Raw genomic sequence first — 26,500 nt, forward strand, 5'->3', positions numbered from 1 at the left:
AACTTTTTTGGCTTTGGATTTAGTTTATCTTGTCCATATAAAAATAATTGTCCTATAAAACTCAATAAACATTTAACACTTTGAGTCTATAAATGCACCAAGAGACCACATAATACAGAAAATAAAGCAGGACAACCAACCAGGAATAAATCTGAAAAAAATTATTTACTATTATTGAAAATAAAAAACCTGTTCAAAAATATACTTTGTTGGTTAGTTCACAAATCTATTGGCCAATAATTTCAGTTTTGAAATAATTATTTTAACTAAACACTACTTAATGCCTATTTCTTAAAATAACTTCTTGATTATTAAAATTTATCTAAAAATTTCAAAACATAGAAAAATACTGAAACTTTTTTTTTTTTTTTCATTTCAAGTGTAAAGAAAATGGAGCTAAAATATTGCAAACAATTTTGTTAAAAAATAAAAGAGCTGAAAAATATATTATCGCATTCTGCTTATATCAGTCAGAATTTTAATATCAAAATATTATAATGATATTCAGCAAGTAATGCTTAATACATAACGCAAACCTGACTTGTTAGAAATTTAATTTAATTGTCTAATTCTTTATTTTGAAATACTTCTTCCAATAATAATGAGTAGAGCTTGATAAAATTCTGAACCAAAAACATGTTTGACATACTGCATAGTAACAGACAGTTGTTTTGAATGTAATCTAATAATGAAATAAAAAACTTGTTAGACATACTTCTACTCGTATTAATTAATGAAAGTATATATATTAACCGAAGGTTTGGGCAGAAACATTTCAGTCAACTTTAACTACAAAGATTTTTTTTTTTTAATATTTAAAGTTAGTAAAATATACTAAAGTCGCATAAACCTAAATACAAAGTAGTACATAAAATAAAAAGTACAACTATAGCAACAACAACAAAATAATAAATAAACTAAACTTTTTGAGCAGATTAAAATTTAAGTCAATATCTCCAACCCTAAAAAAAGTATATAAAAAAATTTTATATAACATTAAACCTGTCTTAAAAGCTCATTTGGAGGTTGGGCACCATACTTTTCTTTTGCATATTATCTGGCATATTAATATCAATTAACAAAACACACTTTTTACCACTTTTTTACCTTTTTAAACACACCCTTTATATATATATATATATATATATATATATATATATATATATATATATATATATATATATATATATATATATATATTAGTAGAAAATCACTTAACAAAATTTTTTTTTCATTTTACACTGTATTTCATCAACAAAGATTCATCAGAAAATCTAATAAATAATTGCTTTGTTCTTTTAAGGACAATGAGCACTCTATTGTGTAGAATACTTTTTAAAGTTGTTTAAATATATATATATATATATATATATATATATATATATATATATATATATATATATATATATATATATATATATATATATATATATAATATTAGAACAGTGAAAGCAATCTATGAATATTTTTAAAATTGAAATCATACCATTTTTAGATAGCAGTTTTTAGCAGATAACAAAATTCAGTTAAGCACTTGTTGAATAATTAATCAATTATCAAAATTCTGCAGAATGTTTATGCAAGGCTGTGACAGGAATTTTAAAAAACAAATCAAGTATTGAAGAGAATTCTGCAGAACAATTATGCAAGTTTGTGACAGGAATGTTAAAAGTAAGTCAATGGAAATGAGTGTAATTAGTGTCTAATAATGGGTTAACCTCTTAGTAAGCAATAGGAAGAGTTTGGTCATTAGATTCTCAAGATGAAAGAAAGAGAAGTCAGAAGAAAGGCAAATAGTTCTGTCACTTACTTTGCAAATAGTCTTTTATTTGAAAAATAATATATGCTTTCAACATGTTTTTACAGTTTTCAAAACAAGTATTTGATGATGTATGTTTTCAACTGAAACCATATAACAATAGCAGTTTTTTACAGTTTATAAAACTTTAAAATTTAGTAAAAATACACATCTGAGGAACCTTTCTATTTAGAAAATTATTATTTTGGACAATTATTTTTCTGAAAACTTTCATTTTATTTGCTTTTTTTTAGAAAATATTTTATTTAGAGTTAAAAACTTAAATCTTTATAAAAACAAACACTAAAGCTTCCCATGTCAGATAGCTTTTGTTTTAGCTCATTAATCACAAAATATTTTTCTTTTCAGCATTGTATTGATGCCACTCACAAGGTATGCAACAGTCATTTCATTTTTAAAGCTCTATACTTTTAAGTATTTACTTTTACTAAAAATATAATATAATAAGATGCCTTTTAGCAAAAATAAACCAATAATAGAAAATTGATGCTTTAGTACAGATAGATTATATTAAACCAACTTAAATAATTTTTATTTATTTATTTGTATATTTTGCAAGTATGAAGTCATAAGTGGCTCCCAACAAAGCTGGAAACGTACATTTGTGTTAAAATTAAAACCAAAAATTAAAAAAAACTTTGCATAAAATGCAATTTTTCGTATTAAAAATTTTTTTTTAATTATTAGAAAAATCATAAAACAACAACAAGCATAATGACTTCATAAATAAAATTAAATTTTTTATGCAAATATCAAAATTAACATTTAATAATATTATACATAATTTGAAAAATCAAAAAATAATTTTATGTGAAATTTTCAATTTTTTTTTTCAACTAACAGTAGATGGCAATGCCAGTAGATGGTAATGCCAAGATAAGCAGTTTTAAATAACAAACTTTGTTTAACGCTCATTTGAATAATTTCTCCACTCATTATGCATAGCTGAAATTTCAAAATATTTTTAACATTATTTTTAATGTCTAAAGAATTTAGACATTAAAAGTATTACATGAGTAGAATTATTTTAATCGGAAAAAAATATAGTAGTTAATATTTGATATTAATAGTAATACCACTACCACTACCACTGCCACTATTACTACTACTACTACTACTACTACTACTACTAGTACTACTACTACTACTACTACTACTACTACTACTACTACTACTACTACTACTACTACTACTACTACTACTACTACTACTACTACTACTACTACTACTACTACTACTACTACTACTACTACTACTACTACTACTACTACTACTACTACTACTACTACTAACAATAATAATAATAATAACAATAATAATAATAATAATAATAATAACAAGAATGTTGAAGGAACGATTTTTGAATTGATAGGAACGATTTACGAAAGACGTAGGAACGATTATTGAAATGCGTAGGAACGATTTTTGAGTTCGCGCATTGTTTAGCCGTATGGGTTCTTTAACTTGTTTATATTTTTGCGTAATTAAAATATATATTTAGTAATTCAACGTGATAATCGAAGAAAGTTAACAAATACTGATAAGATTTAATTTTTAAAGCAATTTTCAAAAAAAAAAATTTAAAGTCTTAGTAAATTAACATTTAATAAGAATGTATTCTAATGTAAGTAACGATGTTCTTTGATAGTTAAATTAAGTTACTATTTTTTTTTATATATATACCTTACACTATAGTCTAAGGTATTGACTTAGATTATACCTTAGATATTTGACTATAGTCTAAGGTATTGTCTTAGACTATAGTCTAAGGTATAGTCAAAGGTAGACTATAGTCTAAGGTATATACCTTAGTACTAAGGTACTAAGGCTTATTATGTATTTTTAAAATAACTAAACTTAATTATGAAAAGGTTTTGTTAATTATTATTTATCTACTATTATTTGCAAACTTAACATTGTATAATTTACGCAAAAGCACTAGGAGAAGGATCTAAATTATGATGTGTTTTTCAATCTTAAGAAATAGCTTAGCTAAGTTAAAGCAAAATTTTAAATAGTATCATAGGTTGTGTGCTATCATTATTAAAAAAAAAGGTTGCGCTATGATAAAAAAAAACAATATAAGTATGTGAGATAAAGTTTTTAAAATTTTTTACTAAAATTTTGACATATGAATTTGTTGAAGAAACTGTGACATTTGCTTACCATTTATCTTAACTGCCTTTTACAAATACGCTTCCTGTATTATCTTATTTGATTTTTTTTTCAGGTCTCATTTTTTTGTCCTTAAAAGCTTTGATAATTTAATGCATTTGTTATAGTTGAATTGTTTCAACTATAACACTAGACAGTCATGTCTTTTGTTAAAGTTGAAACAATTAAACTATAACAATAGACAGGCCTAGTCCTATATTTACCTATAGGTGGCCTAGGCCTTAAAATATATAAATTTGCTAAGTAAAGAATAAAATTATGATGTTAATTATTTTAGCTTTTGTTTATGTAATAAGTGTTTTAAAAACCAATTATTATGTGGGCATAAGTGAAAACATTCATAAACTTGAATGTTCTCAAACATCTAAAAAAGCCATGGCCAAGTTGTAGCAACTAAATAATATATGCGTGGTTAGGATAAAATCTAGTAAAATGATAAAGTGACATAAGAAAATTCTACACCTTTTTGAAATAGGGCCCTAAAAAGCAATTTGGCCTAGTGTCCCAAAGGATGTAAATCCAGCCCTGACAATAGAATAATTTTTACTAAAAGTTAAAGCAATAAGTTACATGTCAATAAATCAGTCACTAAATTATTGAAAAGTATATTAATCATCAAAGTTATCAACTCAGATTAATCATTAATTTAAGTTATTAGATTATGTACAAGTTTAGTTAATATTTAACTTATTTAAATAATGTGTAAGTAATACACTTGGCAAAATAAGGATAACCTTAATAAATACTTAACTTTCACTATATTTCAAATGATATTTCTTATGTTTTCAATTGTTAAAAATTTATTGACATTAAAATAAATAATAAAAAATAAAAAAATTGCATTTATTTACTACTAGATAGCAATAATTTAATTGGTGAATAATCTTTAATTATTCTTATGATATATGTTATGTTCATATTTATTATATGTGATAACAACATAAACAAACTTGTGTGGTAACTACATAAACAAATGTGCCCCCATCCCCGATTTACCTTGGGTTGGTTTTGCCATAAATATATACCAATCTAGAGCATCCTAGAAGTGTACTTGAGCATCCAAATTTTTGAATGAAATGGTGGCAAGAAAAAAGGTATTATAATAATTCTACACATTTTTAAAAAATGAACCAACATACCTTGGCTAAAACCATGAGGTTTAATCAACAACAAAGTTTTTAACAACACTAAAGTTGATAAAAACTTTAGCAACTATAAAAAAACAAAACTTAATTTTTGGCAGGTGGCAAGAATAAAGGTTTTTTAACAGTTATAAACAGTTTTAAAAAATAAACCAACATACCTTGGATATAAGTGGAAGACTACATTCTCTTTGGGTGAAAGCTGGTAATTTTGATGGGGCTTTGTACCCAAAAAACTCACTGCTAACATTGTCAGAAAAACAACTTCCACATTAGTTCGTAATAGCGAGTTTTATAAAGATAGAGGTGTTGTGGCTGACTCAATGATGCACAGTGAACTAACTGCTGCCACTCATTATCATACCAGAAGTCAAGAGCTTAATGCAATTACTGGTGGCAATATTGTGTGCAAAAATTTTTGTCGTTCCCCGTTAACTAAAACAGACGAAGTTGTTAAAAGTTGTTTAACTGAAGAAAAAAATGATCAACTTCTTAGGTCAGAGAACCTCTCAAGTAAAAATGAATATAGTTTTTCTTTGTTGAATACTCCTAAAATAATCTGGAGTAAGGAAGAAACAAGTTCTTTAAATTTATTATTTCCTGATAATATTTCTCAAAATACATCATATAACCAAGTGAAATCTATGCTTGCCAAATCTCCTTCAATTAACAGTTCACCAAGACAAGTTTATGACAAGCTGAAAAGAATGAAAATAAAATATCTGGAAGATATACCAGAAGAATCAAAGGTTTTTTTTTTTAATTTTTATTGATTCGGTCTTTTTTTCTTTTTTTTTCTTCTTAAAATTGCTTCATAACTTCTCCAAAAAAATTATAATCTTATATATTGTTTAAATTTAATTTTTTTCATACTAGGTTAAGAAAAGTTTGCAGTTTGAGCGCAAAAATTGGTCATCCGAACAAATAAATGAATTAAAAGTTTATGGAAAAGAATTAATTTTGGGAGGACCTCTATCACGAAGCCGAATTTTAAGTATCCTAAAAAACTCTCAGTTATTAAAAGATTTCACCATCACACAGTTGAGAACACGAATTAATCATGAGCGAAATTAAACTTGGCTGTTTCTTGACTACAACTTATAAATAAACAATTATTATTATTTTTTTAATTTTTAAGTATATAAATAAATATTCCAGCCTTGTTGTTTCTTATATTAGGTATTTTTTTTCAATATTAAGCTTAACCTTTAAGATTTCACACATGTGTGGCCTGAACAAGTTTATGGCCATTTCCTTATTTAAATATGCCACTATGAAGAGAAGAGTTGAACACTATGAAGTTTTTACAACCAGATGTCTTTCCTGGCATTAACCTGTTATGAAGATCAGGACTAATTATTTTTAATGTGATACCATTAGGTATATTACCATACAAGGTTTGCAAGTTCCTCCAACCTTTTCCCACAAATAAATCGAGGGGTTTTATATCATAGCTTTCTTTCTCCTAGTTGTCTTCACCACAGTTAAAGAGCTTTACCTGCCATAATCAAGTATCAGTTTAACTTCATAACCAGGACAAGGATTAGTTCATATATATTAAGTATTATCTTGCTTACATTCAATCACTAACAATTTGATAAAATTTGAAAAGGCAGTTTTTACAAAAATGGACAGGATTTTAGTATTTTTAAATCATCATTAATAAATAGAGACAATTTAAACTTAGATTAAGGTTTATTACTCTGTTAATTTAAAACTAATGACAAATTCTCGTAAATTATTTCAATTGAAAAAGAAAATTTTATTAAAAAAAGAACACATGATTAAAGTGAATAAGAATGATTATTATGAATATGAATAAGGACTTTTTTATGATGTCTTGACACCACATAGTGTAACCAATATAAACCTCATCCTTCGTAATTGTATTTGTAAAATTAAACCTATAATATAATAGCACTGTTATTTTTACCTTTTTCATTATTACTGATTATAATTGTTAATTTAATATTGATTAAGATTTCATAAAAACAAATTAAAAATCAAAGGAGAGCTCACAAATTCGATGTTAGATCTTGGCCATCTTTTAAACACACATTTAATATTAATTTTCTTTTGAATTAAATTTTTAAATAACTATAAACAATCTCTTACAGTTAATGACAACCAATAGAGTAACATTTTTTCTGTCAATTGAAAACAACGTTCAAAATGCCAACTCAATCTAGTTAGTGTGTAATATAGTTGTATTTATTCATATTATGTAATACTTTTACAATATTACAATATTCACTAGCACTATTACAGTTAGTAATAGTGCTAGTGAATATTGTAATATTGTTGTATTGCTATTGCAACAATAATTTAACTTGAATAATGTACCTTCTTTTTTTTGCAGTGGAAACCAGTGAAAGTTTAATTGGTTTGATCCTGTCAGAATTTAATGGCAGTGAAGGGTACCAACAGTTGCTGCTAAAATGATGTAGGTTTGAAACTGTATTTGTATTGGTTGTGTTCTTTCTTATAATATTTTGCTTACTTGATAAAATTAGTTAATTTTGACCAAATTAAATTTATAATAGTTATAATAGATCAAAGAATCTTCAAAATCAAGAACTCTTTTAAAGTTAAATTACAAGCAATTTGTCTTTCATTTTTGTTTTACAGTTACACTAAAAAGAGCAATACGTGATATAAATACAAAGACATGGTATTAAAAAATGCTACAGATAGGTAATTGTGGCAATTGTGGTAATTGTGGGCCTAAGGCTCATGATAAATATTGCATCCGGCTCAGTATATAAGTATACACACAAGCACATACAAACTATTTACGTATCGCTATTTATATATTTAGGCTAAACTTTAAGCAAGTATTACGAGGAACTATTAAACTGTTATGAGCATCATATCATGTTGTACGCACTATACGTGGCGCTCAGTTTACTCGCCGATCCAATTTAACAGGATATTGTCCATTTTTCTAAAATTTATACATAGATGCAAAATATTCAAAATGATTATATTGTTATTTATATATTTAGGACACACTTAAACTAAAGACTATGAGGAACTGTGAAACTGCCATTACCAACATATTTGATAATACTAGGCGCCTGAGTTAGTAAGTAATTTGAATGTCTGGTTGGAATACTTTTTAATTCTGTTATGCTTTTTACCCATAGTTACTGTGGAAAAGCTCAATACCAAAGAATTAATACAGGCAGAGTTAGGCAGTGTCGGAGGATATATTTCGAAATAATAATCCATTGTAGTGACAATCGAACTACTACAATTTTTTGAATCAAAAAAGTTTTTTAGATCATATTCGGTTTTGAGGTAAAAAAAGTAAACATGATTTGAAGTAAATTTCCATTTGTTTTATTTTTTTTAATAAAAAAATTTGAAACTAAATCTGTAGTTTTTTTTAAAAAAGAAATACTTAATTTTTCTAGTTTTTATATTACTCAAGTCAGCTAGGTATCCTACGCGTTCGCGTGTGTAAAAAAGAGACAGACAATTATACGGTCAATAATTGTCATAAAGTAGTCGGTAGCAAAAGATTTGACAACTTTCTTCTTTTTAAAACTTTTAAAATAAAGTATCTTATAAATATCTTTGATCAGAAAATAAAAATTTTAAAATAAATAACTAGTCTGTGAAGGAAACACGAAATCGTTTGATATAGTATAACTAGAGGCTCAGAAAAAATCATTCTTAGTCAATGAAGCACATTTTCATATAGCTTTTGATTATTGATCGTCAAAATTGCAGTCTTTGGAGTCATAGAACCCACAAAAAATATTATTAAGGTGGTTCCTACGTAATCAAAAAAAGTTTCTTTTTATTCATGAACCATTAATTTTTTCAAAAGTAGGTACAGAATGTGTAAAAAAATATATATTTTCGAACTCCTAAAATATATTGATGATCACATATAGGCCTATAAGAGTCAAAATAACCCCAAAAAATAGAGTTTACTAGAAACACAATTACTCATGAAAAAAAAAGCTTATTTTACTTTCAAATTTGGTATACTTGTGCGTGCTACCTGTATCTAGTGCGTGAGTTTTTTTTATTAAAAGATCTTGTTTCTACTAAAAGTTATGCTTCAAGACAACTGTATTTTCGAAAAATCTTCTACTTGGCCTCCAATCATAGTTCCCTAACCACGACTTACAAAAAATAAATTTATTTGAAAAAAACTCAGGCACTAGCAGTACACTGGATGAATCAGCCCTGAAAATTTCAAGTAGTTATCACTATTAATTTAAAAGTTATTATGTTTTTCGTGAGACAATTTTCTTGAAAAACGATATGGTAGAAAATCAAAAAACAAGAAAAAAAATTTTTTTTAAAACTAAAATCCTCCTTTTAAATAAGTTTCTCCTCCCTCTTTATGTAAGTCTTTATCCAATAAACCCTTCTTGATGGCTTTTAGTTTTTTTCTTTTTGCTTTAGTCTTATCTGATGTTTTAATAAGTAAATTTTGGATGATGCGTCGGTTCATTTTTTCAGATATATTATTAAAACCGACATCAGTCTGTATTCCAAGTTTTTCATACACTTTAACAAGTCCAAATTGACCTTCGTTAAATTGAAGAATAGCACTTTATACACCTAACTGTAGAATTGATCTTTCTACAAAGACTTGCTTGGGACATTTCATCCAGATAAAATTTTTCAGGGACTCGTTAGGATTTTGAGTTTCCCCGTGGATGCACTTGCGAAGAAGGTCATCATTTGAAAGGAAAAATCTTGGAAAATCTTTGACAAGATAGAAAACATCCACTCTGGTAAATTAATCCTCTCTTTGTGTTTTTTTAGTTTTTTATTCTTGTAACTACACCACGATTCTTCTCCTGGTGGACAAAACATGTGGCGCTTATCTAAGTTAGAAAAGTTGGTACAATGATGAAGGATAGCACCTATCCACTTTTTTATTGTGTAAATTTTTTCATCGTCAGTGCAATTTAAATTTAGACTTCTTCGAATGGCAATACCATAATAGTTTGTTATTGAATAGATGGAATTGTTTGTCAATTTTCCTTTTCCACCAAATGGTGTAGAGATATTTTTATATTCTTGTACTAGTGTCCTAAGTCGAGAACCTATTCGTTTGTTTACATGTCCAATACATTCAAGTTTAACACGTGTAATACCAAACTGTGCTTCGAAGGTTTTGGAGTTAACAACTTCTTTGTAAGAAGCTGTGTCTCCATCTCCAAGATACTCATTATAAACTAGTTTATTTCGACTTACAGATTGCTGAAATATATCAATAGCACCTGAGGATTCCTTTGCTACTGATGACTTTCGATGGTTAATTTTACAATTATGTGCAACTTTCCAATTTGTGTATTCTGTTGTCCCTTTTTTTCCACCCCATATTATACATTGTCTACAATGTTTTGATAAAACAATAACATCCAAGCACTTTCCTTTGCTTACTGCTATCACTACACCGTTCAACAAGGAGTGTCCTCTTTTTTGCCAAGTTCCATCAATCGATACGCGACAAGAATGTATACCTGGGACAATTTCTTCCATTTTTGCTTCATTTCCAGCATTTTGCATACTTTCTAGTGCAGAATTTTCTTATGCAGAAAATAACCTAAAATTAATATTTCTAAAGGCAGTATTACATATTGAGTGCATATTCATGCATCGTGCAAATGTTTTAATCGACTCGTGCCCTTTTACCAATTTTTCGAAAAGCCATAACCAATCAAACATTAATTTCACTTGGCTTACAACCATACATTTTTTCAGAAGCACTAAAAGGTGAAGCATACTTGTGACTTTTATTTTTACATTTTCCACAAAAGTAAACAATTTTATAAGAAAATCCCCGTCTATCATCCAAACTATTAGATATTGTGACATTGGCTTCCCCCACATTCTTGACACTTGTTTCCTACTGCTATCATTTCCATAAGTATTTTAAAATTTATAAATAAAAAATAATCATCACTACTTAAAGAATGTTCAGCTGGTTTAATGGTAAAATTTTTTTTAGTGATATTTTCAATATTTACATTTTATTAATTTCTATTGATACCACATTTATTATTTACAATATTTAAAGGTTTTTTACAACCACGACCACCAACAACCTTGCTTGATGACTTTCTTTTGTTATTTCGAAGGTTTCCCATATTAAATCTTTATTATTTTACTACAATCTAAGTAAAATGATAAATAATTTCAACAAGCACATTAGAAAACAGTAAAAAGTAAAAAAATTATTATAAAAAAGCCTGCCTGCTGTTTGCACTTTGTATCAGCATAACTTATAATCATTAAATATTTAACAACTTGGACGTACAAGGCAACATTAGAATAGCAAAATAGATGTATTAGTTTGAGTTTTAAGGTACATTTAAGATAATAACTAAAAAAAATAAAACGGTTGCTATGGCCGCTGCTAGGCACTAAAATTATACCTACCTGTATAAAATAGTAAATATTGTAAAAAGCAAAAACAAAATTAAAAAAAAAAAAAATACCACGAGAAAGAACGTTAAATTTTACATTTGAATATCTAATTTGCCAAAAAATCATTTTTTGAAAATATTTTGACTTTTGATTACGTAGGAACCACTTTAAGTTGAAAATGCGTTATCTGCTTGTATTTCCAAGTATTATCTTTAAAAGTTTAAAAAGATATAAACTATTTTACACATTTAAGAGAGAAAAACTAAATGGTTTATCTCCTATGGAATTATATCCTTTCAAGAATTTAAAAAAGCATTTGAGCAGCTTAAGCAAAAGCTCATTTGGTATAACGGTTTTACTAGTCACGTAGCGCTAATGTGTACAATCAAATATGAGTTTTGTGGTTAGACTATCAATTGTGTGCTGTATGTGGTTTCAGCGTAACTTTAATAAGTTTTGGCTATATTAGATCGTTAATATATATACTATAAAAGAAATTAAACTAAAATTAACAAAATCATAATTTATGTCATAACTTTTGGTCATAATTGAATCGATGTATACAAAACGTTTTAAGTCATAAAAACTATTTTTAAGTAAGACAAATTTAACTATTTATAACACATATATATATTACAAGTTTTGATATATATTTTAACAAATATTTAAAGATGTCAAAAAGCACACAGATTTATTTTGAATTTATAAAAGTAATAATTTTGGATTTAATAAGTGCTTTTCTCGTTCCCCGAAAAAATAGTTTTTACGACTTAAAACGTTTTTGCATACATCGATTCAATAATAGAGTGTTATGAACAGTTAAAAGTTGTTCTATTTAAAGTTTTTAAAGCATCTATTGATCAATGAGTTTTTCCTGATCGAATAAAATTTGCCAAAAAATTATTCCAATTTTTAAAGATGGTGACAGAGCTAATATTAGTAATTTCCGCCTATCTTCGTCTTTTCTACCTTTTCAAAAGTTGTAGAAAAAAAATATGTACAATAGAATGTTGAATTATTTCAATAATAATAATCTATTTTTATTGATCTATCTAAAGCTTTGATACTGTATTTCAAGATATTTTTCTCCGTAAACTTAAACATTACAGAATAAATAGCAGTGTTTTACAATGGTTTAGAAGCTATTTTTCCAGGGGCCGGCGCCGAAGTATTTGGCACCTAAGGTGAATCTGATACACTGGGCCCCCCCTTCCCCAAAATACTTTCTTAAAAGAATGCTTAAGTTATATTATTACATTTTGTATTTATAATTTCGAAAGAATAAACACATGCATAATCTTAATAAACATATATTCGTGTAACTTTATAATATGTTAATAAATAATTCCAAAACTTCACTTTTCGTGCTTTTTTTTTTTTGCAAATGTAGAAACGAGTTCCGTCAGTTCAATGTTTCTAGCAATATCATGTTCACTTGACAGAGTAGCTAATCCAGCAAGTCTTTCTTGGTGCATAGACAATCTCAAAAATGTTTTTATCAGTTTGAGTTTTGAGAAGCTTCGCTCACAGAAACTAAAAGTGTCAAGTGGATTCTTAAAGCTATAACAGTGTTAGGAACACAATCTGTTAGATTATTTTTTAATATAAAATTTAGTAAATTTAGTGGCAATGTACACCTTGCAAACATGCTAAAATTTTCTATAAATGAGTAATGAAAGTTTGCATTATATTAATTACTACAAAATTTCATTCTGCATAAAAAGTATAAGAAGTAAATGAAATCGCAATAAAGCAAAAGTATCAAAGTTGAATCTTTTGTTTTATTTGACGCGATTTAAAAGAGTAATTTTTCAAATCTCCTAAAATTAATTCAAAAGAGATTTGAAAAAGATTTTGGCAATGCTTTCAATATATTTATTTTTTATGCAGCAAGTTTTAGTGCCGCCCAAGGCGGGCGCCTACTTCGCCTAGGAGTTTTAATTCACATAAATGACTTTTATGAAGCCTCAAATCTTTCTAGTATCATGTTTGCAGATGATACCAAATTGTATCTCTCTAATAATAATATTTACCAACTCTTTTCGACTATGAATGATGAATGGCAAAAAGTATCAAATTGGTTCAAATGTAACAAATTAACCCTAAACATTAACAAAACAAAATGGATTCTCTTTCATTCCTTCTCCAAAAAATTTTCTTTACCCACAAATATGCCGCAAATTTTTATTGATCAGGATGAAATAAAAGGAGATTTTTAGGTGTTTTTCGTGACGAGAACATCACATGGAAACAACATTTTAATTACATTTGCTCTAAAGTGTCTTAAAGTATTGGAACCTTATACAAGGCTAGAATATATTTAAATAAAAAAAGTTTAACACAACTTTGTTACTAATTTGTTCACAGTTATATAAATTATGCAATTATTGCCTGGGCTTTTGTGGATCAATTATCTATCAATTTTGTGGATCGATTCTCACATGCTAAAATAATTTTTTTATGGAATAAAAAAAATTATTTTAGCATGTGAATTAAATTTTTTACGAGAATACTCTATGTATACGAATTAAATGTATTTAATGTTTTATGTTTCATTTATATGTGGAAAAACGATTTATACCCTTTAGTTTTCAAAGATTTTTTTTTTTTTGAAACCAATAAACAAATACGAAATGATCATTTTGTTAATGAACCGCTTTTTAAAACAAGATTTAATCAATTTTCATATCTACATTTCTGGAATAAGATTGTTTTAACAAATTTTGATTCGTCGATTAATTTTCCAGTCTTCAAAAATGAATTAAAAAATTTCGTTCTCTCAATTGAAAATATTTTGAATACTTTTGATAATGTAGCTACTACAATATATAATGAAATTTTATGATACAATGTGTATATTTATATTATAAGTTTTTTTTGTCTTTCTGGTTTTGTCATGGGTATTTTTATTCCCGGGTCTCCAACATTGCAACTTTTTGAGAAGCCTCCTCGTTTTGAATTGGCATGTACAAACCTAAGTTTAGAGTTTGCATAATACGTGAAAATGTCATATCTGAAACATCAAAAAATCCTAGTGGTGCCCATGACGTCATGGTTAAACAAATTTTTTCGATCTTTAGGTACTCCATCATTGTCTGAATTTTGCGAAAATTTGTTTAAAAAAATTGAGATAAAATTCTCACTCTGATGTAGGGAAACGCTTTCAGCAAACTATTTTGCAAGCTGTACCTCGGCTCTTTTAAATTTCCTTCGTAATTTTTTTTGCATAGCTATGGTTAAATATAGTTTTATATCTTTATCTTAACTGAAAAGGGCTGGTGTGGAGTGCTTTCTTTAGGTTGTTACAAAAAGATGTGGCTCCTTTAAATTTTTTTCCAGAATGTAAAGTTTCTTCTCAAATTTGAAACCAGTGCCTTCAAATAAATCTTTGATAGTGGCAGTACTTGTTTTAGCGTAAATGATTAACATGCTATTTAATTCTATTTTTACATTATTACAAAATTGATACAAACTTATAATAACTATTATCTAAGTTTATTTTTTCAAACTATAATACCCAAAATAAGGGAATCAAAGAGAGATTTAGCATTTTTGGGTATATAACTCTTAAAAAAAATCTTTTTGCAGATTCTCTAAAATACTATAGTCTAGTCTACGTAAAAAGTTATTTTAAGTAAATAGAGTAACAATATCTTCGTAATTACCTTTGTAATTACAATTTCTACTGTTTATTTTGTTTTTTTAAATATTATAATCTTTTTATTTATTTATTTACTTCAATCATTTTACAAATCAAGAATATGCAGCTTTGCTTGCCGTTTTAAGAATGATATTCCATTTTTCCAAGTGTTTTAATTTTTGATTTTTCAAGTTTTTCAATGTTTTTGGGCCTTATGACAAAGTTGAAAAATCAGAAAACCGCGTTTAAGTTTTTTTTAAAATAATAGTTATAGGAAACTATTTGATCGCAAATTATAACTTTGAGAAAGTGATGACGAAAATATGTCTTAAAAAGTTTTGGCAACATATTATTTTTATATTTGAACATAAAAATAAGAATCTGATATAAATTAAGATTTTCCAAGTTTAAGACTTTTGTATTTATCATCACATTATAGAAATATTTACTCTACTTAGATAATGAATTGCTCTCAAAGCATTGTTTTGCAAGCCTTGTAGTTTGATTAATTTTATTTTGTGTGTATTTGCCCAAAGATATACGCAAATGTGAGATGACTATGAATTAGGCTAAAGTAAAGTTTTTTTCTTGATCAGAAATTTAGAAATAAACTAACTTCTGTTTTATGAAATAAAATGTAGTTAGTTTTTCAAAGTTTAAGGAAAGTTTATGAACATATGTTTACTTGATCTGAACCATAAATTAAAGTTTTCAAGTTCAATATTCATTTCGATCAATGATTTTAAATTACTATGATCATAAAACAAAGTTTTATCATCAGCATAAATTATTGAAGATACTATGATAATGCTTTATGCCTATCATTGATGGAAACTAAAATCGAAAACGGTCCTAAGATTGAGCCTTATGGAACCCCAAACTCAATATCAAGAAAACTTGACTCTTTGTTTATTATAAACTGTTTTCTGTTTCTTAGTTTTTTACCCATTATGCATTTCTCCATTAATACCATAATGTTTTGGTTTTGATTACAAGATAACATGGTCAACTGTATCAAATACCTTTGAAAGGTTCATAAATACTCTCATTAAATGCTCTCCTTTATCAAAAAAATTTATTTGTAAGTTTAATGATAACATGCTCCGTTAAACAACTTTTTTGAAAACCAAATTGATTTTTTTGTAAAAGTTTGCTTAGCTTTAACTAATAATAAGTTCGATTGTTGATTATTTTTTCTTAAACTTTAGAGAACTATGGTAAGAGGGAAATTGGATGGTAATTAGACATGTTATTATAACCTCCATTTTTATAAACATAATTAACTTTAGTAACTTTTAACATATCAGGAAATGTACCGTGTTCAAAAGAAGACGATATTAAATGAAGCAAGAGTTTTCTAATACATTCAATTAGGTGTATTGGTACATTTCTAGAATTTTTGTCATATCCGCATGACTTATTTTGCTTTTGTTCCGTAAGTGCTTTGTTAAATTCTTTATATACATATAGGTGTTTTTCTCCAATAAGTTCATTAAACTTTTTATTTGGCATCACTATTTTTGAAGCTAGACTAGGACCAAGATTTACAAATTGTTTGTTAAGTTCATGGTAAATTTCTAATTCATTTGTAATGTGTTCATTATCACAAAATATTTTTTGAGGTATGCTAAAAGATTTCAAACTAAAGATTTATTATTACTCCATTCTTTCAATGCAAAAAAATAAAAAATAAAAAACTGAGAGAGAAATATTGCATCGTTAAAATAATGTTGCGATATTGCCATTTGAAAAAAGACATAAGAATGTTAAATCTAATTGTTTTTAAATTTATACAATGGCAGTTACGTAAACAATGTAAATTTAATCTAACGTTTTTTAACATAGTTTGAGTAGAACCGATTTCGACTGGCTGATGTTGGTCCAACGCAATTAAGCGCAATGGCGGTCCAATGTCAGCATCCAGGATAGCTCTGACATCAGTATTAAGACACGGTATTATGATCTCAACCATTCTAAGGTAACTAACTTAACGCTAAATAAATCACAATAAATAACTGTATATAAAAATATAGTGGCTAAAATGTTTAATTATGTTCAATAAACATCAGTTTAAAATGTTTACATGTCTGCAATTCTAATGAACTAAAAATAAAATTCAGATTTAGCATCATTTTGACGTAAAGTTATTTGACGTAAAGTTATTAGATGTCTTCTTCCATTCCGATGGCGCAGAATATGGCCTTAGCGCGCTTTGAACTATAAAATTTATAGTATAAATCTCTTGCTTCTAAAGCAAGCGTTTTAACCACTGACCCGCTGCTGCTAATAAAATAATGCAATATTACCCCTAATAATAATGCAATATTACCCCAAAGTTTTTTGAATAAAAATAATGGTAATATAGAGTAATTGAAAATTTATACTTTCAATCTTGAGTTCTTTCCCATTTTTCATAATGACTAATTTTTAAACCATAGCTGAAACTTTATTTTGATAGTTTGATTACTCATGAGCATTTTTGTAAGCAATACCAATCCATTTCTTGAGAAAAATAAAGTCATAATGAGATACCGTTTTCAAAAGAGAAACTATACCCTGCGGGCATTCATGTTTTGATAATATGATAATGAGGTAAATGTATTTAAAGTAAACCCAAACTTTAAAATGTGTAATTTCAGCTTATGTTTTTTTAGATAAATGAAGAGTTTTCATCATTTTTTTATTTATTTTTAGTTTGAAAGTTTTGTCTAAAATTTCTCAATGTAAAAGGAAACTTTGGATGCAGTATCTCATTGTCTTTAAACTTAGTTTAAAAAGTCAAAAATGTGTTAAATGATAAATCCGTTGGGATCTGTGCTCTTTGATAAATCCGTTGGGACTTCTGGCAAAACCTTGATAACGAAAAAAATAATAATAAATAAATAAAAATACGTAGGTTTTAGAAAAGGTCAACACTTAAATTACCTAGGAGTATATATATTTGACGAGACTCTTTGAAACACTGCAGCCGTGACGTAATGATTAGAACGTTCGCAAATAAAATTTTGAAGTTCAAAAACTTTTTTATATTTTTGCAAAATAGACAGACTTCATACCAATTTCAATGCAAGATAAAAAAAAATTCCCGAATTAGAAAGTCTAAATCTATGAATAAAGGTATTACTTTTACTGACATGCACATCTTTACCTTTGTGCATAGTAAATAAATCATAATACATAGCAAAATAATGAACCTGTAAACTTTAAAAACATATAAAGAAAACAAATGATTTTTATTTTTAGTTATTTTAAAACTACACTTTTTTAAGATGAAATTTAGAACATAAAAGTTGTAATTGAGAAACGTAAGATGTAATTTAGAACATGAAAGTTGTAAATAAGAAATTGTAAGATTTAATTGAGAGCATAGTAGTTGCAGTTAAGAAACGTTTATGATATAGATTCTCAGAAGTTCTTTGCATTTTTAATTTTGTTGCCTTAATTTATTTTGTAATTTAAGTTTGGATCCTAATTTGTGAAGGTGCTAGTTGGCTCGGTTTTTATTCTATGAGCTCTGTAGCCCTAACATCACATTTTTTTGAAAATATTAAAGTATAGTCTCAAGGAGTATGAATTTGAGTAACTGATAAAATTTGCGTTCATTTACAAAAAAAATTCTTGGGGCCTTCCCGGGCCATCAAACAAAAAAAAATTGCGCCTACTTACCCCACCACGGGGTAAATTGGCGCAAACTATACAAATGATTAATAATGTACTATTAAGTGCAAAATTAATAGAAATTTTTTTACTAATAATTTTGGCAACAAATTTAAGACAAAAGTTTAATATTAGTTTTAACTGGTACCAAATATTAGTACGTATAACAGCCAAAACAGTAGCCCACTTTTTATCTGTGAGGAAAAAATTTTTTAATTTTTTTTGTAAGAGTAAGTTTTTTCAATATTGTTAGAAATTAAAAAAAAAAAAATTAATTTTATAAAAATAATTTTTTTTTTCCATAGTAAATGCTGTAAGCCAATTTACTCCGTGAAAATTTTGTCAACTTACCCCGAAAGCCTTTTTTTTAATAATAGTCTATAGATCCTGAAAAACGGTAAAAAAAAAGTTTTATTTAGTTTTATTTATTATTGTATGTCATATTCAGCTCTTTTTTGTTTGTTTTCATTACTGTTTCTTGTAGAAAATACCGTGTGCACTTTTTTAAATTAAAACAATCTGCTTTCGAGGTAAGCATGTAAGAAATTTAGTAAATGAAGATTATTTTGTTTTGTGTCGTTAGACTTGTTTTTTTCTGAAGATGCTAAGTCGGAACTTTTTTGAGGAATCACCAAATCTTATTACCTGTTTATTGCAGATCTTTCTGGTATAGTTACATTTAGAAAAAAAAGTAATCATGGCAGAATTTGAGTTAATTAAAAATAACATCAAGTCAATCCCAGTTTCTAAAATGAAAGTTACTGGACAAAAAACTGTTGTGTATTATGTTATAGATTCCACTTTATTTATGGTAAGGGGAAGACAATATTTTCCTTGATACAACTTTCACTCAATGCTGCAGTGCAAGTGATTATTACACAAAAACTTATGAATAATCACCAGAAATTTTAAAACAAGAACTGTGTATTAAAGAAATGAAAATCTGCAGAAAACATCTTAAAACAACTCATGCCTGGATCAAGCTTTTTAAGCGCTATATACTGCATACAAGACTTTAATTTAGAAATGGTAAGCAAGCGGTATTGATAATGAGATTATGGTTGCAACCGGAAAAAAGGAAATGGATGTTTTAATCCAAAATGAGATAAATGTTTTTAAAATTTCCTACGCTGTGGAGGTGCTGGTAACTCATATGAGAAAACATCGCGTCGAGTATAGCAAGTTGATAAATCTGCGAAGATAATGGGTGCAAGACCTTATTAGAAAACTACATATTGTTTTGACAGCGATATATAAATTTGATACTAACTCAAAAATTTTTAAAAATTGTATACACAGTTATATTTATGGTGTCCTATGTAACAGACTTTACATTAAATCATGATTAATGAACATCTGGTAGTATAACTATTTGATTGCTTTTTGGCATTCTGTTAAAAAAAGCCCCAACAAAATACTTTAAAAATACAGGAACGGCTTTGCTTGAAAATTCGACCAAAGAAAATTAAATAAGAATATTGTTTATTGTCTTTTGTGATATTCAGATTCTTTTATTGCTCAATACCTTAAAACCAACATTTAAAAAAAGCTAGTATGCTTGAATATGTAATAAATTTCTTAAAAGATCCAAATATTATGTGCTTTTAGTTATAAATATTTTTGCAACTTAGTGTAGATTAGCAATTCCCAACCTTTCCAATGCCGCCATCCCTTGATAACATTTACCAAATCGTGGCGACCTCAGCAATAAAATTAATAAGATTCCTCGTAAAATTTAAGAGCTACTTAATTAACATTTTTGTTAAAGGTAATATACCAATATCAGTAATTCCTAATTTGTGGGTCGCGAACCCTACATATAAGGAAAACTTTTCTATGATACAACAGGGGTCCCATTTAAAAAAATAAAATACTTAGAAGTTGATTAAGGAGTGATTTAGGACCTAAATCACTGCATTTTTGCTGCTAATGCCATTATGCTTTTTAGCATCTAAATATCTGCTTTTTTAAAATAGCAACCTTTCGTAAATTGTAAGGCAACCTTTGTTGGGGTCACAACCAACAGATTGGTAACCACTGGTGTAGATCTAAGCAATAGCTGCGTCTAGCAGTAAGTCTTCATTTACCAGTAGGTTTAATACGTTATTATTTCTATTAAAACATAAAAAAAATAATTATTTGGACATAAAATTTTATTTTAAATGTAGTTATTGATGGTAATTTTTTTTTTTTTTTTTTGATTTATTTAAAGGTATTGAAACTGGCCATTCTGACCCACTGTAATATATACGAATTAAACCATTTTTTTCAACCAGATTCCTGGCGAAACTGTTTTGAGATCAAGTCCGAGAATTTTTATTTAGTTAATACTACTAAGTGGATTATCATCCAAAATTTATGAACTCCTCTAACCCATACACAAAATAAAAGTTTTAAGTTTGGGAGATTTTTATTAGAAATTTTATAATTTACCTCTTCTAGGTAAGTTGTTTTTAACTGTCTAATCTTCTTTTAATAATAGTAATTTAAAAAAAATATTCATAATCAATTTAAAAACAACTTATATATATAATTGGAAGTTGACTTAAACATAATTTAAGTTTGAAAATGGTATTTTATGTTAGTAATAAAATTTTTAATGTTAATAAAAAAAAAATGTTTATAATACTTTATAAACAATATTTTATAAATAGTTTAAAATAATTTGTAAACTGTAGTTTAAAAAAAACTCTGTTTTTATAATTTAATTCTTCAAAAATAATTTAGATATTTATACTTTTTTTTTTAACATTAATACAACTTTTATGCAAAAAAAAATTTAATAAAAAACAACATAAATATTTTTATATTTTAATATTTAATACGTTTCAAAAATAACAAAAAAATTATTATCATTCTTAAGTTGTTGAATTAGAAAATTGTCCGCAACACAAGAGATACCTGTTAAACTAGAAGGAGCATAGTTTAAAAATTGTTGAATTCATCATCTTGAATAATTTAACATTAGTTATAAGATGTTAAAAGAACTTCAGGTTTATCCCTTATGTATATTCAATATCCTTTTCCTCTCAGCAGATTGATGAGATAACCATCGAGATGATTGCGGTATATAAACAAGTAGCACCATAATACAGAACCTTTGTTAAATGTTAATATATAAAAACTATTGACATAACTTTCTATGTAAGTTATTTTTTCTATATGAACATTGTTCTATAATTTAAGGTGAAGTAAGGTTTTTCATAATAACAAGATATTTTATATTTTATGTAAACAAATGCTCTGCAAACTATGGAATGATTTTAAACATTTGATTCATCCTCTGCATTTAACTTTTGAAAATTATCACAACTATGTTACAAGCAAAATCTTGTTTTGAAGAACTGTCATTATTTGTATAATTTATAGAGCCATTTTGATAATAATACATTAATATTAAAATTGTATCAACGAGGCAAAGTTTAATGATACTCCATTTTATTTAATACAATATCTAAATAGTGCAACTTGAAGGACTAAAAGAAATATGAAATAATTATTGCATCATAGTATTTAATAATCTTTAATATTTTCTTGCAAATTTTAGGCATAATCTAAAAATCAGACTGACTTATGAGTTTGATTTAGAAAAGGATTTTTTTCAATAAACATTATAGTGCTGATTTTTTTTTTCTAATCAACAGTTGACTCTAACTTTTTTATTAAATGTTCGATCACTAATAAACAATCAACATCAATTATAAAAATTGAACAAAATAAATTCCATCATTAATAAACAATGTAACAAGCTAAACTTGCATAAATTGAACTAGCAGATTTTGGCCTGCCAAAACAGTTTGAAAAAAAAATTTTTGTAGCTATTTCAAAAGAGTTTTAATTTAAAATTTTCAAGCAAATAAAACTTTTAATTAAATAAATGTGATTTTTTATTAAACAAATGTAAAAACAAAATATACTTTTTCATTTTAATCTTTAAAATCTTCAATATTTTTTTGTGAGAGACTGTTGATTTATTGTAAAATTATTCAGACATTAAGCAACATTTCGGTGTAATGAAAATGAGTAATAGAAAATCTATAAACACTTCTATGATGATTTTTTAATCAATCAGCATAAACTTATAAATAATTTAAAACAGAATATTAACTAGTTTTCCATATAGTAAAGACTTTAAAGAACATCCACTGGTGCAAAGATCTTTTAATAAACAATCAGACATTATGTTTATCTATTAACTTCTTTTAAAGTACAAATGATTTAAAAAATATTTTAAACGAGTTTGATACTTCTAACATATTTCACAAAAATATTCCCATAAAAATTGTGTTATAACTTCTGAATAATATTTACATTGATCAATACATCCATAGGTAAAAACTCAATACATCTAAGGTAAAAAATCTATTCATCAATAACTGCATTCGTTTCTAATTGACTACTAATTTTAAGCTAGCATTGAGGTTTTAAAGAGATTGAAAAAAAATTATAGTAATCGATCCAAAAATAGTACAGTTTCTTTAATACACAATGAACAATGGCTTTTTAAATATGTCATCCAAACTTTAAACCATTTAAATAAATATAAATATTCTAAGATTTACGCTTAAAATTAGTAACTTTGAGTTTGAAATATTATCCACAAAAAGAATAATACAGTTAAAAAATAAAAAAAACTCAATTAAAATAGCATTCTAGATCTCTAACATATTTCTGCCATTATTTTACATATTAGACTAACAGTTGCGTAAGAGTTTGGCAAAACAATAATATTTTGCACGCGTTAAAATTTCGTTCCTATTACGGATTTTCAGCCATCAATAACAATAATAATAATGAAAAGCTGCAGTAACATAAGAACTAAACTGAAAAAATGTGTTTAATTTTTTCTCTCTCGCTTGAAAGCAACTCTTTAGCTCCTTGTTAGTAGTTGATGAGGGGTAGCAGCATTTTGATGAACAATTTTAATGCTAGTGCAAGTCAAAGTGTTTGTTAATACCATTTCTAAACTCATTAAGATGACAAGAGTCAATCACAGTTTGTGGGAGTATATTCCATCAGCTGACTATCTGTTAGGGAAGAAATTAAGTCTAGTAGACTTAATTTCATTGCATATTGCTTTTGAGGTTAGAAGCGTTGAAAAACTCTTCAAGAAGATGCTGAAAGTGTCCTTAAGTTATTTTAACAGATGGATGGCAAATTTGTAGGTTAGGCCAGAAAATATTTTCAAATTTGGTAATAAACTTGAAGTTGTAGATTAAATTACCTTGATTGCATCTTTTATTTAGTGATGTGAGATGAAAATGTAATTATCTGGCTTTGCTGAATAAGGCTCTGAGAAGTAGAATTTCTTTGGTAGAATGGTTTTGAAAATTTTCAAGTTTTTTAATGCTGTGTGTAGAATTAGAATTTCAGATCATAACCAACACAAGCGCCAGGTTGTAGACCAATATGTGATTTGAATTATTGTTTTGTAGCATAATTAGGCTGTCAGAGGTTGAGTTGATGGAAACAAGTATACTATCACCAGCATAAAACTTCATTGAATTGCTAAGTCTGTAATGTCATTAATGTATAAGTTGAAAAGAAAAGGTCATAGAACAGATCCTTGGGGACACCACTAGTGGGAGGTAACCAATTTGAAGTAGCAAAACCTACGACAAATCGTGTTCTGTTAGAAAGTTTGTGGAGTATAAGATCATGAAGAGGTGTGTAAAACGCTTTTTCATAATCTAGATATAATACATCTATACTAATCTCTTGCCATTAAATATGATCTTTCTTCTAAGTTGTTAAAAATTACTTGTAATGGACATGTATGAGCTGAGGTGCTTTTGCCACCTCTGAAACGCCTAATGGCAACATGTTTACACTCAATATTTAGTTCGTTTAAAAGCAATGATATTAGCGCTTTGTCGTGTTTAATATGGTCAGTGGCTACTGGAGAAGGAGATGTCTTGGTACAAAAAATAATAATACTTTTTTGTTTCTTTCTCCTTCCTGGTCTACATGTGCATTTGCATCAAGTAATTCCAATTAAACGTTTGATCTAGTTACTTTGCCTCATTCAGAAACCAGCTGGAGTTTGTTGCATTGCTGTTACTAGTGTTAGGTTTTAAAGTTAGTGATGAAATAATGCTTTCTTTTTTGGCTCACCGCCAAGTGCTGCTTTTTTTAAATATTTTTGAATGATTCTTGAATATTTTTCTCTTTATTAAGATTTTTTTTCCGTGATCAACTCTGTGTTTATGAAGCTCCTATTTTAAGAATCTATTTTAAGTTGTGTAAATTAAATATAAATATCATTTTTTTTTTTTTACATTTTATAAAATTGTATGGAGTTTGATAAATTTTCAAAACAGACTAAAAACTGCATAGATTTTTATTATCATCCAGTACTGTGTTCATGTTTTCAATCCATATTGCTTTAACTGGGCCATCAAAAATAATCCACTTACAGTCATCAGTAGTGGAAACAGCTTGCTCACAAAAGGAAACAGCAAGAATACCACCAGACCATGAGAAAATAGATCAAAATTACCATACAATTGACCCATTGTAATTGATTTAGGATTTATAATTTTAAACTTAACCAATAAATCTAACAAAAAAAAAATCTAAAATTTTAATTGACAAAGAAAATAAAAAGGTTTTAAGCATATCTAGTGTAAATATTTATTGTATATTTATAAATGGTTTGTATTTCATTTTATGAAGATTGACTCATGAAAAATTTAAGCATCTGTTAAATTAGCAAACATCGCACCAATGTCAGCCCAATTTCTATATAAATTTACATATAAATGATTATCTCTTGCTAAACTGTGAGGCAATATCTCTTGATTCTCAAGAGATACTCTATGTATAGACTTACTGTGCATTTGTAGCCAAAAAAATTTGTAAAAAAGCTCAAATGGTTTAATTTTTCAATGCTTTGAATAAGACTTTCTTTTTTTTTTACACTTGTAATAATTTTGTTATGATACATATATATAAGCATGAAATACAAATAAGGTAGATGTGTTGTTGGTGTTGTGATAGATGTGTTGCTTTATTATTTTTAACATTTAACAACTATTATAAAAGTTATTTAACAACTTTTTCTTATTTAAAAAATAATTTATAAATTTGTTCAAAATTTAGACCAGTATGATAACCATTTTAACTATATATTTATACCAAGAGTACTCTAGCAGTATAAATCCAATTCAAATTACTTAACCTTAACAAAAATGTATATAGAAAGAAACACAGATATCATTATGTAAAGTGTGTGTATAAGTTCGAGTGGAGGTGTTTAATAATATCTCTAGTCAACCTTCCAGTGACATAAAATATGAAAATAAATCTAGTCAAGTCTAGTTTTGGTAGGGTATATTTTCTTGTATTTATTTATTTGCGCAATTTTATCTTATCAAAACAGCATTAATAAAAAAACAATAAAACCTTAAAAAAATCTGGAGACGCTAATTTTTTTAAATCTGACATTGCTTGGGCTAAAATCTAAATAAAAAATAACAAAAATTATAGATTTTTTGAAAAAATGCTAATGATGACTACAATTAAAAATGGCTGAAGCTTTTCTTATAAAAAAAAAACTTACTAATAAACCTTGAAAGCATTAGTTTTTCCACTAGGTGGTTCTCCAACAATCATTAAAACATGCAGTAGAATGATTTCATATGTCTAAACATACCTAATGTCAAAAAC

General features: G+C 26.9%; 1 long non-coding RNA gene across 1 annotated transcript; it reads right to left on the reverse strand.

Moving 5' to 3' along the window:
• On the reverse strand, window positions 1-26,500 carry LOC136076404 (uncharacterized). Its single transcript, XR_010636242.1, has 4 exons — window positions 26,394-26,500; window positions 26,237-26,293; window positions 537-682; window positions 1-151 (listed from the first exon to the last, which is right to left on the reverse strand). It is a non-coding gene; the product is annotated as an uncharacterized LOC136076404 (long non-coding RNA).

The sequence above is a fragment of the Hydra vulgaris genome, chromosome 02, assembly GCF_038396675.1.
Source record: "Hydra vulgaris chromosome 02, alternate assembly HydraT2T_AEP".
NCBI classification, from domain to species: domain Eukaryota; kingdom Metazoa; phylum Cnidaria; class Hydrozoa; order Anthoathecata; family Hydridae; genus Hydra; species Hydra vulgaris.